Consider the following 17,058-nt stretch of genomic DNA (forward strand, 5'->3'; position numbering starts at 1 on the left):
ATTCATGTGAACCAGTCCAGAAAGTATGCACTAGGATGATACTTACAATTTTTCAACTGTTTTCTGTGATCAAATGTTTACATGAACTTGCTGAAACGAATTTGCTCTGAAAACTCTCATGAAAACCCTGGTCTGCATATTTTAGGAGAACGTTCATTGCATTCATGTTTGACCATATTTGATAGTTGGAATGCAAAAGTATTCAATATTTGACATGCAATGGTACATAGTATTCAACCATATTTGATAGCTGGCATGAATATATGTCTATTTATTTGATATCTAGCCTTTTTATATTAAAATGTACTCAATGCATTTAACAACACTGAGAGATCATGCACAATATGGAAGCAAAATTTTATTTAAGTATTTATCGTATTTTTATACCGCCTGATATGTATATCTCTAGGCAGTGTACAAAATTTAAAATATTTAAAAGTCACAAATTAAAATACATGACAATAAAAACAATAGAATAAATTTATTAAAACAAGTGGGGTTTTTTTAATTATTAAGATTAATTCTAATTAAAAGCCTGAGAGAACAGGAGGGTCTTGAGGTTCTTCCTGAAAACAAACAGAGAAGGAGATGAAAACAGAAAATGGTCAATGAAAATGATTTGAAAACAGCAAATCAAAAATTCAGCAGTAAAATACATTGTAAACTACCATGAGACGCTTATTTTTGGTGGTATGTAAATGTGCTATAGATAGATAGATAGATAGATAGATAGATAGATAGATACCAATATTTTCAAAATCTGCTAAAATAAGACTATTTCCTAGGGGAGGGTCAAGGAAGTGGCTATGATTACCTTTCTCAGAAGGCCATTCCACATTTTAGGTCAGAGGTAGGCCACCTTGGTCTTCCAGCTGTTGTCGAACTACAGCACTCACCATCTCCAGTCACAATAAATTGTGGCTGGGGATGATGAGAATTGTAGTTCAACAGCAGCTGAGGAGTCAAGGCTGCTTACCCCTCTTTTAGGTTGCACAACCAAAAACGGTCTTAGTGTTCATAACAAGCTGCTGTACTTTCATCAGCAGCATGGGGATGGGGGCAGAGAGAAGGGCCTCTGTTGTAGTTAGACTTCAAGAGTATCTGAAAATCTGTCTGCCTGCCTCAGAATAGCTTCTGGTAATACTCCTTGTTGACTTTTCCATTTGGATATGTCTTTGGATGGTCAAGGCAATGGGCACAGAACTGCTAGATATTTCTTCTGCAAATCTTCTCTTATTCATGAATTTTGGGTCAAAGTTATGAACTATATGACAACCCGTACATTTTGTCCATGTGATAAATATCCAGTGTCCTTCCACCTGAAGATTGTACATTATCTGCTGGACATTTGGCATCGATGTCGTCAGCATTCGTAGTGACTATATGCCTGGCATTGCAAAAATAGATGTCGTCATCGGAAGCACCACAATTTGAATAGAGGCTAGCTGAATTGTACTTGCAACTAAGAGACAAGCTTTTTATAACTCTGGCTATGCAGACAAAGCAGAAGGAATATGGGGATTTTATAACTAAGATCTGATGATGGACCTTATGAATTCAAATCATTTTTATTTTAATAAAATAATGTTTAAAGCTTCCAGAAATAATAGCGTAGCCAACTAAAGAGGTTGGCCAACATGTCCCACAGTGTAATGGAAGCTATGCCAACCCACCTGTGCCACTGTGGGGCTATGAATCACCCAGAGGCAGTGCTGCACAGAAGGGCATCACCAGTATTGCTGACTCTTGTGCAATCGCACAGTGCCGGCTGCTTCAGTCATCCCTTATTGAAATAGCACACAAAGTGCGACTGCACAAGAATCAGCAGTACTGATATGCCCTCTTGCACAGCATCATAGCCGAGTGATTTAGAGCCTCACAGCACTACAGGTGGGTCTGCACTGCCCACGTTACATTGCAGGACATGTCGGAGCAGATCACAATAGCATTAAGCAACATTCTGAAGTCAGAGAAGGAGGCACTACAATATGTTTTCATCAAATTCCTTGCGCACTCATCCAGGAAGTTCTTGAGTGTGGTCAGCGCCATAGCAACAAGCATTCTGCAACTTGCAACATCTTTATTCTTGTGCAGTTTTAACCCTTCCATGCACCAAACCACTGCATCTTTCCTGCCATCTTGCTGAGTCCTCGAATCACGTATTCATATGGTCCTGAGGTGGTGGTATGGCAGCGGCAGGGACCTCTAGCAGAGCATTCTCAGTGCCACACCAAACTACAGTTCCCAAGAGCCATTGGGGAATCCATGTCGGTTATAGTGTTCTACAACTGATACGAATGTGTAATACAGAAATACTTGCAGAGTTAATGCATCTTTAATATGACAGCTCCACCCAATGCCATCTCCAGTGAAACATGCAGGTGTAAGAATAATTGTCCATGTAGCTAGGAGATAGAACACTTGCAATGCATTGCAAATGCGGGCAGAAACACATGTGTGAGAACCTCTGAGGAATTAAATAACAGCAAACAATTGAAAAAGTAGGGGATGGAAACTCATGTGGAAACAGACACATTGATTCAGGCTAACTATTTTCTGCAGAAGTCCATTGTATGGGGAGAGCTTGACCAGGAGGAATAAGAAATTTACCAATTCTTCTAGTGGGTTTCACACTTCACATGGAAAAGTGATGGTAGCCACCTGTCTAACACCACTGAGCATGCTCAAGGTTAACCAGAACAATAAAGATCTATTTGTTTGTTCATGTCATCATTCATAGAACTCCAGTACAGCCTGGTGTTTCTGAGATACCCTCTTCTTCAAATGCATCGCAAATCCCCATTCAGCCACAAAGCCCATGGGTTTCTCTCACATAAAGCTGCCTTCTGTTGAGTCAGATCATTGGTCCATCTAGTTCAGTATTGTCTACACTGACTGGCAGTGGCTCTCCAGGGTTTCAGGCAAGAGTTTCTCCCAGTCCTACTGTATGTGGAGATGCCCAGAGGCGTATCTAGGGAAAACAGCACCTAGGGCAAGCACTGAAATTGCGCCCCCTGTCCAAGCATCTGACACCCATCTTTCAGATAACTTTACCATAATATCAGCTGAAAAATACGTCAAGCTCCTTAATCTTTTAATATTTCAAAAACTATTTAGCAGTGGACGTAGCCAGACACATGCCCTGCCTGCCCTACCCTAGATATGCCCCTGGAGATGCCAGTGACTAAATCTAGGATTTTTGCAAGCAAAGCAAAGTTCTGTCACTGAGCTGCAGCTCCGTCTCTGATCTGCCTCATCTCCAGCCCCACAACTTTTTATTGAGGATTAAATGGAGTGGTTACGTATGCTGTCCTAAATCTTTGGGGGAAGGTGGGATAAAAATGTCAATAACAATGGCTGGCATACTATACTGTGTAATATTCTGTGTGCATTGTAACACGCTATGCACACAGTTGTGCAAGTGCATTCTTGCAATTGTGCAGACTGTGCAAATTTTTGAAATTGTGTGAACGCAGTTGCATGATGATACATCCCCATTATTCCCAATGGCCATATCACCATTGCATTTGCACAATTTTTGCATTTATGCAAGAGAGTGTGCTTGGTGTGTTACAACATGTATGGAACATTGTGCAGTATGTCTGCCAGTAACAATATCAACAATAATGCATTAATGTGCATAGGTTTCTACATGGGGGATCCTGCAGGCCAGAGAATGAAGCAAATATGTATTTGGTTTCGTTTCATTTTTAAAGAACACTGTCTCTAGAGTCTTCTTTCTTTAGTCCAACCTCCCCACCTCCGCTCCCATTTATTTTATTTATTTAAAATATTTGTATCCTGGCTTTTCACTGTAGTCCCCAAGAGGCTCACAACAGTACTTAAAACCAACCTGTCATTAAAAAATCAATCAAATCGTAAAAACACAATAAAGACACAGCCATCAACAAAGTAAAACAGCAGCCACGTTGAATTAAGCAATCCCGCTAGAGGCCATGAACCGCATGAGCAAACAGAATGGTTTTTAACCTGGTACCTAGAGGCCATCAAAGTAGTTGATCTTTGAATGGATGTGGGGAGGGGAGTTATCTTGTAAGAAGGTCACAGCAGGAAAGACTTGGATACCAACCAATTCTTTCTTTATTCTCAGGTTGTGTAACAGCTTTTGCCTTCTTTCTCTCTTTCTCCATTCTGCCTCTCCCACACTCCACCCCCACCCCCCATTCCCTCTCCTGTTCTACTTGGGCCCCGTAGGGACAAAGTTCTTGAAACAACCTGGAACAAGATTACAGCTATCAGGATAGTACACTAAATCCACAAACAAGGTGTCACCATCGAGAAGGTCCTGTTCCTGGTAGGTGCACACATAGGAAACATAGGAAACTGCCATATACTGAGTCAGACCATTGGTCTATCTAGCTCAGTATTGTCTTCACAGACTGGCAGCGGCTTCTCCAAGGTTGCAGGCAAGAATCTCTCTCAGCCCTATCTTGGAGAAGCCAGGGAGGGAACTTGGAACCTTCTGCTCTTCCCAGAGCGGCTTCATCCCCTGAGGGGAATATGTTCAGTGCTCACACATCAAGTCTCCCATTCATATGCAACCAGGGCAGACCCTGCTTAGCTATGGAGACAAGTCATGCTTGCTAGCACAAGACCAGCTCTCCTCTCCTGTTGACTGGAAGAACACTGTTCCCTGGTATGGACCATACTGATCAGTTGAAAATCATTTTGAGACTTGTTGGAACTCCAGGGACTGAGCTTTTGAAGAAAATCTCTTCAGAGTCTGCAAGAGACTATATACAGTATTTGTCATATACCGAAGATGAATTTTGAAAATGTATTTATTCTTGTGAATAATTGCTTGTAAACCACCCTGAGCCAAATTAGGAAGGGCGGTATAAAAATTAATTAATTAATTAATTAAATCTGGATGCCAGCCTCTTTTTTCAAATATTGCAGTGTCCTAGAGGGTTTTCCAGCTCTGATTATTCCAGGATTGGCTGCAGAAAGTAGATGTAATATTGCTTGCCTCTGTATGCCAACTGACAAGCCTTTCACCAAGTTCTGAGAGATAACCTTGGAGATGATTTCCTTCTTTGACACCAGTGGTGGACATCCACCTGTTTTGTGGGGAATAAGCAATATTATTATTATTATTATTATTATTATTATTATTATTATTATTTATTTGATTTGTATACCGCCCTTCCAAAATGGCTCAGGGCGGTTTTTGATCTAACAGAGAATCTACAGTGATCTAGGACATATTTAAGACCTTTAATTTTGGTTGGAGAATGCAATTTTCCCCCATAGGAAAACTGGGGTGAGGTTCAGAACAAAAGATTGAATTGTGCTCATATCAACAGGCCTTGTATTGATTTTAGTGGTAAGATTCTGAATTAAGAATTCTGTGTGCAAGACATTTCATGGTGCACATGAGAACCATGATGAAAGTTGTTCTGGGTTCCTTGGAAGGAGAGCAAGCATAAGTGAAGACAACTATGATGAAGAGCCAGCGTGGTATCAGGGTTACGCATGTTGGGTTGAAACTGCTGAGGACCCAAGTTCCAGTTGCCATGAAACTCACTGAGTAGGCTTGGGCCAGGCACCATCTCTTAGATGGACCTACTTCATGTTGCTGTGAAGTTAAAATGGGGGCATGAGCAATGGACATGCTGAGGAAAAGTGAAATAAAATTATAAATAACTTAATAAATAAAACAACTGTTTACTGAATCTATTGAAGGACAACTCCTCCTTAGCAGTTTCACCTGAAGCCCCTTGAGCACAAGACCTACTGCTTCGGCAGCAGCCTCTCAGCACATAAAGGGAATATTCCCATAAAGTGAAAAAGAAGGAGGCTGCTAGTTTGATCAACAGCTCAAGTTAGAGCTCCCTGACTAGGCATGAAGTCCACTGTGCTTTCTCCTTGCCTTCCTTGACTTTGATCCTTCCTAAACCTACAAATCTTCTGTAACACACTTGGCCTGTTTCCCCTTAGATTTCACCCTTCATGCAGTTATGGCACTTCCATCCTGGCTTGCAAAGGTGCATAGGAAAGTGCCTTAGATCACTGGTCCATTTAGCGCAGTATTCTCTGTGCTGACTGGCAGCAGTTCTCCCAGGTTTCAGAAGGATCTTCTTATTTTCCAGCACCCCCTGCCCCTGTGGTCAGGGAATGAAACTAGGACCTTCCCCATGCAAAACAAATGTTCTTACACTGAGCTTTAGCCCCTGTCCCCAAACTTCTTCTGATTAACATTGTCAGATGAGCCCCCCTGACAATGTTGATATTAGTATCCCAGATAAAATGAGGGAAGGGAGAATCTCTGCCCTCATTAGATTTCCCATTCTCTACAACTCACCTTTGAATGGCTATGGTTAGAGGGTTTAGTGCAGAGATTCTCAACGTTGGGTCCCCAGATGTTATTGGATTTCAACTCCCATAATCTCCAACTAAAGGCCACTGGGGCTGGGGATTATGGGAGTTGAAGTCTAATAACATCTGGGGACCCAGCATCGAGAATCTCTGGTTTAGTGTTGACCATTAGATCCAGTTGACCATTATGCATTAATGAAGATCAAAACAATATAGATGCAAATTATTTCCAAGTTACTGGTGTCGGATCCTCAGGTCCTTGGATGCTGGCTGTTTCAACCTCTCAAGAATCTAGATCCAGATGATTGCAGACTACAGAGGGAAAACAGGATCTAAAGCCTCGATCACTCAGAGCAGGGATTCTCAACGTTGGGCCCCCAGATGTTATTGGACTTCAACTCCCATAATCCCCAACCAAAGGCCACTGGGGCTTGGGATTATGGGAGTTGAAGTCCACTAACATCTGGGGGCCCAACATTGAGGATCCCTGACTCAGAGAACACAATAAAGTCTAGCAGCCAGCCCACAACAAGACTTAGCTTAAGGACTTCCTTCCATGCTTGCTAAGATGAATCTTTCCTTTCCAGGTTCAATGATACATTTTTTTAAAAATGACAAATGGATCAATTGGTGAAGATGATAAATGTATCAATTAAGTGAGAATTAAAGTAGCATATGACTTCATTAGTTCTGTCTTTCCATCTCTTAAAGGATAATATATCCACAGTGCCACAAGATTGGAAGGGACCTCAGAGGTCAACCCAGCCAGGCTTCAAAGACCTAAGAGAAAAATGACCCAAAGCCTCACTCTGTAGACTACCAAAGGATTTCCAGAAATCTGTTGATTGGTCCTCATATCTATAAAGCTGTCAGTCCTGATGGGTTTTTATTCTGTAAAACAGAATTAAATGTAATCCGATTCTCCCTGCTTCCCCCCATCCGACTTAATCATGAATTCTAAGGTCAGCCCAATAGATAGGCCTTACAGTGCTTCCAAAAGATTCTAAGGGCTGGACTTTGGCAGTTTATTTATTTATTATATTTTCTGAATAAGGCTTCATTAAACAAACATAAGATTGCTTCATGTTTACAAGTGAAGCAGCTATTAGACCTGTGCATGTTCAGAAAAATTTGGATTTGGATTCAGATCTGACTGGAGCCAGTTTCAACAATGTCACATTTGGATTCTATGAGCTCTGGCAATGTCAGATATTGGATCAGATCCGGAATTTGAATCCAGATTCCAGGGCTGCTCAACTTTGGTCCTTCTGCAGATGTTGGCCTACAACTCCCGTAATCCCTAGCTATTGGCCACTGTGATGGGATTATGGGAGTTGTAGTCCAAAAGTGCTGGGGGGTGTGTGCTAAGTTGAACAGGCTTGCAACTCATGAGTTTACATACATTATGTCAGCTCCTCCCATTATGCCCAGAAGAGATCCAGAAGCTGGTGCAGATATCAGGTGAAGGGTGATACTACGAACATCCCATTGAGTTAAGAGGTGTCTCCACTACATTCTGCACCAGTGAAAGGTTGTGAGCACTAGTATTGTCTGGTCCTGAGGTAACCGAGGCATGAGTAACAGTTGGCAGGCCCATATTTTGAGTGCAAAGATGTTTGTGAGAAAACTATACTTGCTTTTTCCAAAGATTCCTTCTGCGCTCTTGGAGCATTTCCAGGCGGGGCTTTTAGCTCACTTCCCCTGTGGAATGGAGGGTGTGCGTTCAAATATCAACCAGATTTAACCCATAGTCCCTTCAAGCTATTGGGGAGCACTCCAGATATGAGCCAGTGCAGTTCTTCTGAAATTGGTGTTATATGGTCCCTTCGGGTAAACCCTGAGACCAATCTGGCTGCCACATTCTGTACCAATTGTAGTTTCTGAACTATATACAAAGGCAGCCCCATGTAGAGTGCATTACAGTAGTCGAGCCTAGAGGTTAACAGCATATGTATCACTGTTTTAAGGTCTGTTTTAAGAGCCAGCATGGTGTAGTGGTTAGAGTGCTGGACGAGGACCAGGGAGACCCGAGTTCAAATCCCCATTTAGCCATGAAACTAGCTGGGTGACTCTGGGCCAGTCACTTCACTCTCAGCCTAACCTACTTCACAGGGTTGTTGTGAAAGAGAAACTCAAGTATGTAGTACACCGCTCTGGGCTCCTTGGAGGAAGAGCGGGATATAAATGTAGTAATAATAATAATTATTATTATTATTTCTTGTTTACACAGTCAGACAGGTATTATTGACTGGTTTGTTTTATCCAGACATCGAGTCCTTCCCAAGGACCTGGGATGCCAGAATTTTATTGTCAGTTGTTATAGATATCGTCGCCGAATATAGGCTGTTCCCAGTAAAGCTGCTTTTTGTAATTGGCTGATGGTGATTTCTGTGGCCCCTATGGTGTTGAGGTGCTCTTCAAGGTCTTTTGGGACTGCACCCAGGGCGCCAATTACCACTGGGATTAATTTGGTCTTTTTCTGCCACAGCCTTTCAATTTGTAGATCTTTGTATTTGGTGATTTTTTCTATTTCTTTTTCTTCTATTCTGCTATCCCCTGGTATTGCTATGTTGATTATTTCCACTTGTTTTTCTTTCTTCTCGACTATGTTTGTCTGTTTGTAGTCGGAAGTCCCATAATATTTTTACATCTTCATTTTCTACCACTTTTCCAATTTGATGGTCCCACCAATTTTTGGCTACAGGTAGCTTGTATTTTTTGCAGATGTTCCAGTGTATCATCCCTGCTACTTTGTCATGCCTTTGTTTGTAGTCAGTCTGTGCGATCTTTTTACAACAGCTGATTAGGTGGTCCACTGTTTCATCTGCTTCTTTACAAAGGCGGCTGTTTCTTTCTTCATGTTGCCATTCTTAAGCCATTGCCAGGTCTTGGTGATGTCTGATTTTCCACTTATACAGTGCAAATATTGACCATGCAGGGGCTTATTTTTCCATTTTTCTGCTCGGTTCTTGACTTGTTCTTTCTTGTAGGCCTGCTTTCTTTCATTGGTGTTGAATAGTTTCGCGTTATTGACCATTTGAAGTGCATCTTCTTCACTGTCCTTGATATATTCTTCAAGGCCTCTTTTCTCCTCCTCTACTGTTTGATGGACTTGCAGCATTCCTCTTCCACCTGAGCTGCGAGGGAGGTATAGCCTATCGACATCACTGCGGGGGTGCAGAGCATGATTGATGGTCATGATTTTCCTGGTCTTACGATCCAGCGTCTCTAGCTCTGCCTGAGTCCAGTCTATTATCCCTGCAGTGTATCTGATAACAGGTATAGCCCAGGTGTTTATGGCTTGTATGGTGTTCCCGCCATTGAGTTTGGACTTGAGGATTTTTCTAACTCTCCTGATGTATTCACTTCCAATTTTTCATTTATCTTCAGTGTGTGCGATGTTATCAGCCTGGAGAATGCCCAAGTATTTGTAAGGTTCTTTCTCTTCCAGGTTCTTGATCTTGCTTCCAATGGGCAGTTCTATTCCTTCTGTTTTTGTTATTTTCCCTCTGTTCATTATTAATGCAGCACACTTGTCTAATCCAAACTCCATTGCTAGATCGCTACTGAATATACGGACAGTGTTTAGCAGTGATTCGATTTCTGACTGGGACTTTCCATACAACTTCAGATCGTCCATGTACAGCAGATGGTTTATTTGACTTGATGTTTGAGATGTTTGGTATCCGAGGCCTGTTTTATTTAGTATTTGTGAAAGTGGGGTCATGGCAATTACAAACAACAGAGGGGATAGTGAGTCCCCTTGGAAAATGCCTCTTCTAATGCTAACCTGTCCAAGTGTCTCGCCATTGATTGTTAACTGTGTACTCCACATGCTCATTGCTTTTTAAATAAATATCTGAATGTTTTTGCTGACACCAGTTGTATTCTAAACTTTTTAGTATCCATGTGTGAGGCAATGAATCGAAGGCTTTCTTGTAGTCAATCCATGCAACACTTAGATTTGTTTTTCTTCTCTTGCAATTTTCTAAAATCATTTTGTCAATCAGCAGCTGGTCTTTTGTGCCTCTGGTGTTCGGGCAATTTCCTTTCTGTTCCACTGGAAGCTATTTGTTAGTTAATAAGTGTTGCATGACTTCATCTGCTATTATTCCAGTTAATAATTTGAACATGGTTGGCAGGCAGGTTATCGGTCTATAATTACTTGGAACTGCACCTTTTGCTGGGTCTTTCATGATGAGATGAGTTTTCCCAGTTGTTAGCCATTGTTCAATATCACCTCCTTTCAACATGTGATTGAACTGTTTTGATAGTTGTTTATGAAGGCTTGTTAGGTGTTTAAGCCAAAAGCCATGCAGTTCACCATCGCCTGGCGCATTCCAGTTTTTAATTTTCTTTGCTCTTTCACTTATTAATTCTGGTGTTATTATTAGATCTTGCATTTGTTGGTTACATTTTTTGACCTTTTTCATCCAGCCTGCTTTTTTATTATAATCTATTGGATTGTCCCATAATTTCCGCCAGAATTGCACTGTTTCTTCTTTATTTGGTGTTTCTACGTTTCTTGCAGTTTCTCCTTCTATGCTTTGGTAGAAACATCTCTGATTCGACTGGAATTGGAGATTCTGCCTGTGTTGTGTAATTCTGGCTTCATACCTGCTAATCTTCTTTGACGCTGTTGTTATTTGCTGATTTATTATTTCCAGGACTTCTCTAATTTTCCTTGAATCTAGGTGGCATTTTTGGATCAGATACTGTTTGGTGTTTTCATTCTTCAGCTTCTTGTCTTTCATATCTTTCAATTTACTAGCATCTGATCTAAGCCTGGAGATTTTATTTTCTAATCTAATCTTCCATTTAGGTGATGTACTACTTTCTTTTTTTACAGGTCCACTGATCTTATATCTGAGCTCTTGTGTTGTTATTGTTGCTGCACTGTACATTAGTTGGTTTGTTTCTTGAAAATTATTGGTTGTTGTTTCTGCAAGTACAGCATTGACATCTTTTAATGCCTGAGCAAGTTGTTTTTTGGCAACTGTTTTTAGCGCTGGAAGTCGAACCCTGGTGGTTGTTTGGTTCATGTGCTCAGTTATTTTTTGCTTTAGTTCTTGTTGCTCTTCTGTTAAATGGCATTTGGGTTTTTGAGGTGAAGGCAAAGGGGCAGTTGCCTGGTTTTGATTTTGAAACCGTTCAACAACAGTGGCATCCTTGATTTCCAACACCTCCTCCACCTGCGCCTGAGCAACTGCTTCAGTTGGTGGTAATTCTTCTTCCATATCTTGAGCCTGTGTTGCTCTTTGAAGTTCTTCCAGCTCAACTCCTGTGAATACTTTATTTCTTATTATGAATCTTCTCTGGTCTGCTAGCCTTTGTTCTGTTATTTCTGTATCTGGATGCTTCTCTTTCCAAATCTGGTACATTCTTTTAAAATAACCTCTTCTAGTTGGACTAGACTTGTAATACCAAATCATTATTTCCTTGTTGGCATTTTTTGTATATTTTTTTCGGTTAAGCGACGTTTCTTCCAGTAACTTTGCTATCTTCAGCCCTGGTTGCTCAACTGAAGATCCAATAATAATAGTAGTAGTAGTAGTAGTAGTAATAATAATAATAATAATAATAATTTTTAAATTATTATTATTATTATTATTATTATTATTATTATTATTATTATTAATCTCCAGAAATGGCCGTATCTGGCATATCACCAAAAGCTGATAAAAAGTCACTGGCTCAACCTGAGAAACCAGGGAGAGTTTGGGATCCAGGAGCACTCCCAGACTATGAACCTGATCTTTTAGGGGGAGTGTAACCCCATACAGAACAGGCAGCACTAAATCATCTCTTGGATACTGACCCCCTACAGACAGTACCTCCATCTTATTTGGATTCAACTTCAGCTTTTTATTCCTCATCCAGTCCATTATCGCCTCCAGGCAGGCATTTAGCGGGGTCATGCCATTTCCTGATGAAGTTGGTATGGAGAAACAGATCTGGGTGTCATCAGCATATTGATAACATCCCAAACCAAATCTCCTGATGATCTCTCCCAGCAGTTTCATGTAGATATTAAAATACATTGGAGACAGTATGGAGCCTTATGGAACTCCACATGTTAGCTCTCCACACATAAGCTATTATGCTTTTGGTTACAGCATAACTGAGCACCTCCCTCGTTAACTGGAATAAACAGAATTCTGTCACCATCTAGGCTACAAGACACCTCATTTGAACAGGGGAAATAAAAATCCAAGGGTGGTAAATTGATTTAACTCACAGTCCTCAAATTTCATGTGGCTGCATGTGTGACATTTAATGCAAATTATGCCAGGGAACCAGTTTGCTGTTTGCAAATTATTTGCAGAAGAGCATAAATTTCAGCTTCCTACTAGTAACACTTTGCTTGATATTTGTGCTTGAAGTCACACTTATCTTAGCATGCTTCAGTGCCATTAACTCTGAATTTGGAAATGCCAGAGGCTTTGCGTCTGATTATAAGAAACGCTGGAACAAACCCTCAGAAAGTGGCTTAAGGACAAAGGAGAACTATCATTCCATACGATGTTATTGTTTGGGTTTCTTTATGTGAACCACCCTGCTAATTGATATTCAAGGGCACTATACCAAATAAACAAACAAGCAAAATATGCTTCAAATTTTCCTCATCAGATAGTCCTTATTTTCTTTTCCCTTCCAGTCCCTGGTAAATGACTTTCTTCCTGATATCTGGACAAAGAGGCACCTTTTAAAGTGATGCTCTCTTATATTTAGCACAGAGAAAGCAATTGTCCCTATATTACCAAGGATAGCATCTCTCTTATAGCATAAGTGCGTAGCCAGGGAGGACAGCTTACATACTACTAACTGAGCAAAGAGGCACCTTTTGAAAGTAGTGATTCTCTTTATTGAGCAGGGGGAGAGCAACTGGCCTTGTCCAGCCCCAGCACAGCATCCCTCCAGTGGCTGTTGCTGGTGCCTATCTTATGTTTCTTGTTTTAGACTTTGAGCCCTTTGGGGACAGGGAGCCATGGTATGTATGTATGTATGTATGTATGTATGTATGTATGTATGTATGTATACAAAGTAGTTCCCAACTACTTTTGGGAACATCTTGTTGAAAAAGGAAAAGTGTGCCGTCGAGTCAGTGTCAAATCCTGGCAACCACAGAGATCCGTGGTTGTCTTTGGTAGAATACAGAAGGGGTTTACCATTGCTTGCTCCCGCGCAGTATAGCGGTATGTAAATATTCATCATATTCATATTTGTACTGATCTTTGGCAGGAGAATTGCGGTCAAGTTTAAAGGCCCCATAGCATTACAAAATGGGTCGGAAGTCCAACTCCCACATGCTGATGTGACATTCACCCTCTCCTCTCCGTGTTGCTCATGGTTACAGAAGCATTCCCCTGAAGGAACTGTAACTGCCTGTAACCATGAGGGCAGGAGCTGGTCTAAACTGGGTCCTGGTCTAATAAAATTTTGATATAACTTACAGTTGTTTCTGCACAGACTTAGAAACCCAATGGGGCTATTCCCACAATCAGGCCAAATCGGGTTTGGGTTAACCTGCCAAACTAACCCTCCCCTTAAACCGAGTTTGTGGAGTGAGCACTCCACAAACCCGGTTTTTCAAATTGTGAGTAGCAGCCACAGCGTGGCTCCACACGAGTAGACCCCTGGCTGGGAGGCTCAATCTTCCCAGCTCCCACCGGCTCCATCATGGAGCCAGCAGTCGTGTGGGCAGCCGATCCAGCTGCCCAGGGCTGCCGCCCTGCTCATGTCACCCTGCTCACCCTCCCCAGCCCTCCCCAGGCGGGTCTCTTGGATCGTGAGACCAGCCTCAATGTGATAAATAATTGTGAAGCCACATGAGTACATTTCTGCCATATCAGAATGATAATGAGAGTTTGTCCTTTCTTTTTCAACCAATTACATAAAACTTTTTTTGTATTCAGAAGACCTGCATATTATGAGGCCCTAAGCTGTAGCTTACTTAGCTTGTGCCTACATCTGGCACTGTCTATGAGACATAAAGGTCACATTCACACATAACACAGAACTGGAGTTGCAGGGGACAGAGGTTTCCCTACCATTATGTCCAAATGTGTGCAACTCCAGTTCCACTCATCCAGAGACCCAGGGTTGCACTCTGCAGACGGTTTTTAGTGAGTTCTGTACCAGGTTTTTAGTGAGTTCTGTACCGGGGTTCCACTTGCAGGGTGTGTCATCCAAATGCAGCACTGGGGGCTGCATTTGGTGAAACTGGAGATGCGGAAGCAAGCTCCTCCCTCTCTCCGGGCATGATTGGCTGTGTGGGCTGTCATTCAAGTAAGAAGGAAGCCTGCCCAGACAGTTCCCCCTCTTCTCTTCAGTCTCCCTGACTGCAGACAGCCCACTCCCCATTATTTCAGAACCATGGGTGCATTGGACCCACGGTTACACATTACATGCAAATGCGGCCAATACTCTTCAGCAGGTGCTCCACAGTTTTCTCCAAGCAGCCGAAGAAACTTTGGCTTCTTTCCTTCCCATTTATTTCCCTATTATTGTATCTCCTGAGGCTCACATCCCAGCTACCCCATTTCCTCCTGATATTCTGCATGTGTTCATGTGTGCACATCCATGCAAAGAGCAGCATCTTAAAGAAATGCAGTCGCTGGGAGACTTGTGAGCAACAAGTGAATAGAACCACAGATGAACTGAGGGCTCAGGCTTAAACCACAATCCTATGCAAGTTTGACATGCAGTGTAATCCTTTGCATGTGTACCTGGAAGAAAGTACCACCATGTTCAATGACACTTAATCCCAGATGTCTGCATCAGATTGCAACCTCAGTATCCTTGCCATAACCTTGACTCCTTGTTCCTGCCATATCAGAGCAGAACTGGGGGAAGCTGCAGACAAACCTTCAACATGAGTTAATTTTCCCCCGCTCAAGCAGGGTGGCCCTTTCATGAAGCAAGGTAAGGCAGTTGCCTCAGGCACCAGATTATTGGGGCGCCAACAGGAGAGCCATTGGAGCACCTCTTTGGGATCAATCTGACCCTTGCAAACTCTTCAAGGAGTGCCTCTTCTCACGTCCTTTGCAAAGCTGGCAGGAAGCATGAGAAGAAGCTGCTAGCAACCTTTGCGCCTCCCTGCACCCGTACACTTTCAAAGTTTCCAAGGATTGCTTTTTTGAATGGGGGTTGGCCCCCACCAGGGGCAATGGCCAAGGCAGCAATTTTGCACCTTGTCTCAGGCACCACAAGAACCTGCCCCCCCCAGCCCCGTTGAATGAGGATGACGAAGGAGAACAATTACATTTTGAGAGCAAAGAGGGGCCTCAGGTGCTCATAGAAATGTAGCCTTCCAAAACCGACGAAACAGACTCCACCAGCAATATGCAAAAGGGCCTTCATGCATGCCAAATCCGTGAGTGATGGGAGCTATTTGAACACATTTCAAGCCTGAGGATTGACCAGGGAGAAAAAAATGCAATCAGCAGCAAACAAGATAAAAACCATCTACAGGAAATGCCCTTGAAATGATTCACAAGCACAGCATAGTTCTTGGAGGAGAGGGGAGCAGCCTTCATCAGGGGTCCCCCCCCCAAAAAACCCCCACTGTCTTAGACCTACCCCGTTGCCTGGCTGTTCCAGTCAGCTGTCGCAACATCTGTGTTTATTTTGCATGACAAAGTTGTTCCTCGGCTCCGACAAAGCCTGTGTTGGTTTGGGACTTGACAGTTTGTGGCTCCTCCACTGGCTTCTGCAAAAGCTCCTGCGGTTGGCCTTTCTTTCTCGATATTATACATATTACATGATCTCCATCAATGTTTAATGACAAGCGTGCAATAGTTTTTTAATCTTTATAGCTTTAATGTGAGCGCGTGGTTTTAATAATTGGCACTGCCACGGCGGCCTCTTCCCAGAAATCCCCGGCAAAACTGCTGTGTTTTCAAAGCCCCTCAATTGCAGAGAGGGTGAGGGCTGTAAATTATAAAGCGGGGTTGCTGCTAGGGGTTGGTTGGCAGCCTTGCTTTGCTCTTGGAAAACGCCAACCTGTAGCAATAATCCAAGACAGACACATTAACAATTCACAACAAAGTTTTGGGGAAAGATGAGACCAGGCTTCTGGTTCAAGAAAATTAGATAGTAGAAGAATACTTAGGGACAGATCTTAGAGGGCCTGCAGGAATGGGGCCTTGAGCCCCATGGAGACCTCCCTTGGAGTGATCTGTTTATATATGCCAGGGCATCTTTATCTTTATAGTTTAGTACAAGTGGAAATCTATGAAACATCATTGAAAGGCCTGTTCCTTCTTCTGTTCAGAAGTCGGACACATATGCATAGATGAATATGTTGGTTGGGTTGCTGCATAGATTGCTGCAATGCATTCCACATGGGGCTGCCATTGAAGACTGGAGCCTACAATTGGTGCTAAATATTGTAGCAAGGTTGCTAAGTGATGTTAATAATAGGGAGCATAATATCTCCTAGCCATACTTAAAGCAGCAATGGCTACCAGTTTACTCCTGGGCCCAATTTGAAAAGTTGGTTTTGACCTCCAAACCTCTAAATAGATAGGACCCTATGGATCCAAAAGGATATGAACTTGCTTTACTGTTGAGATTTTGGGAGCTTTGAAACAAAGTAGATTCTGCTTAGCCAAGGGGACAATTCCTACTTGTGACCACAAGACCAGCTCTCCTCCCCTTATCTCCTTCTATCTATCTTCTTTAGAGGCTCTATGCACGCTCAGGTGCCCCTACTTT

The 17,058-nt window shown here is 42.3% G+C and overlaps 1 long non-coding RNA gene across 1 annotated transcript in view; it reads right to left on the bottom strand.

Annotated features, from left to right (window-relative positions):
* Nucleotides 1-338: 338 nt before the first annotated feature.
* The window catches only part of LOC128327957 (uncharacterized), a 46,122-nt gene continuing 29,402 nt past the window's right edge, over nucleotides 339-17,058 (bottom strand). The window contains exon 2 of the long non-coding RNA XR_008308921.1: nucleotides 339-566. This is a non-coding gene — a long non-coding RNA (uncharacterized LOC128327957). The remainder of the gene's footprint in view (nucleotides 567-17,058) is intronic.

The sequence above is a fragment of the Hemicordylus capensis genome, chromosome 5 (genome assembly GCF_027244095.1).
Source record: "Hemicordylus capensis ecotype Gifberg chromosome 5, rHemCap1.1.pri, whole genome shotgun sequence".
Taxonomy (NCBI): domain Eukaryota; kingdom Metazoa; phylum Chordata; class Lepidosauria; order Squamata; family Cordylidae; genus Hemicordylus; species Hemicordylus capensis.